Source organism: Oratosquilla oratoria, chromosome 15, assembly GCF_046742065.1.
Source record: "Oratosquilla oratoria isolate Oo_2021 chromosome 15, ASM4674206v1, whole genome shotgun sequence".
In the NCBI taxonomy this organism is placed as follows: domain Eukaryota; kingdom Metazoa; phylum Arthropoda; class Malacostraca; order Stomatopoda; family Squillidae; genus Oratosquilla; species Oratosquilla oratoria.
The window spans coordinates 9,486,645-9,489,362 of NC_134791.1; positions in this window are offsets into that span (position 1 = coordinate 9,486,645).

Consider the following 2,718-nt stretch of genomic DNA (forward strand, 5'->3'; position numbering starts at 1 on the left):
TTATTGTTATTGTTATGTATGGGTGACGAATGGGATTGGAATGGTGGGGGTGGTTGCATACCTTTGGTATATAGATAATTAAATGATCATTGGTATTATAATTATTATCATTATTATTATCATTATTATTATTATTATCGTTATTTATTATTACTACTATCATCATTAATATCATTATCTATTATTATTATTAGTACTATTATTGTTATTATTATTATGTTTATTAGTGTTATTATTGATATCATTATTGTTATTGTTATCATTATTATGATATTATTACTTTATTATTATTTCAATATATTAGCTTGTAAACTGTACTACTGAATCAGACTTTTCCCTGTTGATCATAAAACGTAATATCAGATTTTTTTTCTAACAGTTAAAAACTGATTTTGAGTCTTCCAATGTTCCAGCCCCTTGTGACACGCAGACAACACGATGTGACACAGACGTTACGTTCCTGACACCCATGACGAAAGAGCGTGTCAAGGGGATCGTGTGCCGTGACTAATTTCTTCCAGTGCACGTTCTCACTGTGGAATTCTCTAATTAAAGAAGTGGTGCATTCCACGGAGCACCATCTCTCTTGGGTTTATGGTTCTCGTGGTTAGGACAGGTCTACAGCATAGACTTCTCTCTCCTCTCTCTCTCTCTCTCTCTCTCTCTCTCTCTCTCTCTCTCTCTCTCTCTCTCTCTCTCTCTCTCTCTCTCTCTCTCTCTCTCTCTCTCTCTCTCTCTCTCTCTCTCTCTCTCTCTCTCTCTTTTCTACCCTTGTGTGTGGCGTGTGTGGGGATGGAATGGGTGGGAGTGGATTTTATGCATTTGTTTTTTTGGCTACCTCCCTTGTAAGGGGGAAAAAAGCCCTTGGTATATGTATGTACCCTTATATGGAAATATGTTTGGATTTATTTGGCCATATCCTGTTGTAATTTTCTTGTTTTTTGGGGGTACCTTCTTTTGTAAGGATGCTACATAATTTACACATATGTACACACAAACACATACACAAAAGCAAGGTGTATTTGTGGGATTCACCATGGTCTTGGATCAAGTGTTGGACTCGTGACCGACAGCTATTTCCCTCCAGGAAGAGAGCTTAGAGCTCATATGTGACCGATTTATGGGTAATACTGTGACCTTACACGCACACACACACACCCATCCTCCCGCCGACGAGAGTTGGAGTAAAGACTCGCAGCGCAGCGATACTGAAATTACTTCAGCCTTGGGTGGGATTCGTACCCGGGCCTCCGTAGTGGAGGCCGGGAGCTCTAACCACTGCGCCACGAGTTTGTGTGTGTGTGTGTGTGTGTGTGTGTGTGTGTGTGTGTGTGTGTGTGTGTGTGTGTGTGCGTGTGTGTGCGTGTGTGTGTGTGCAAGAACACACACAATCTCAAGAACCCCAATCTCTTCCATCATTAGAGAATCTCCCGAAGAAGATTTTAATCCGTCATTTCCTCTCCACAGGCTCGGGTCCCCCTACAAGGCTCATGGGGGAGGAGGAGGAGGAGGAGGAGGTGGTGGTGGTGGAGGAGGAGGAAGCGCCATCCCCACGCCTTCCCTAGGGGGTCGTCGTCCCCTCCACGACCACCACCACCATCCACGCAGTGCCAGGGCGGCTACGCCCGCGTCTTCTTCAGGAGCTTCCACAGGTAGGTCCTCATTATTATTATCATTACCATTATTACTATTATTATTTTGTTATTATCATTATTACTATTTCTATTTCATTTCATTTAATTTCATTTTATTTTATTTTATTTTATTTTATTTTATTTTATTTTATTTATTTTTTATCTATTTATTTATTTATTTATTTATTTATTTATTTATTTATTTATTTATTTATTTATTTTTATTTATTTATTTATATATATATTTTTTTTTTGCTGTGGATGTGCTGTGTCTTGCGACACTGCTTCTGACCCAGGGTAGTGGACAGGATGCAGGGATGACCCGTCATCCAGGAGGTGCCAAAATGGGAGGGAGGGAGGAGGGTGGAGGGGAGTGGAATATATAGGAAATGGAATGGGTGGGAGTGGTTTCTATGCCTTTTTCTTTTTGGCTACCCCTCGTGTAGGGGGAAAAAGGCTTTGGTATATGTATGTATTATTTTTATTTATTCATTTATATATTTTAATAATATGAAGAATCGTGACAATTCTTCATGTGGGCTATCCTCATAGGGTGACAATTCTTCATGTCATCCTGGGTTTACGAATCTTCGGTTGTACAAGTTGATGACATTCAGCGTAACCCTCATTCAACCTAACCTAACCTACCTAACCTAACCTAACCTAACCTAACCTAAGCTTTATTCCACTGTTTGATATTCGGCGTACTGGGGTGACAATTCTTCAGGTAGAATCTCATGGGGTGAAGATTCTTCTTCATGTGGGGGTTCTGGGGTAATAATTATTCATGTGACTCATTATTATTATTTTATTTTATTTTGTTTTGTCTATTTTTATTTATTCATTTATTTATTTTAGCCAGAACCAGTTCAAGCTATCATTGCACAAAATATGGTGTTTACTGTGCGTATTTATATACTGTGTATCACATATGCCCGTATTGAAATAATAGTATATAAATAAATAGATATATTCGTTTAGTGGTATCGGCACGACAATCTGGGCTGTTGTTTACATTTGCAAGTTGTCTAAATTTCACTTACTTTTTAATATTTGTTATATTTGTCATGCGTACTGGGTATAG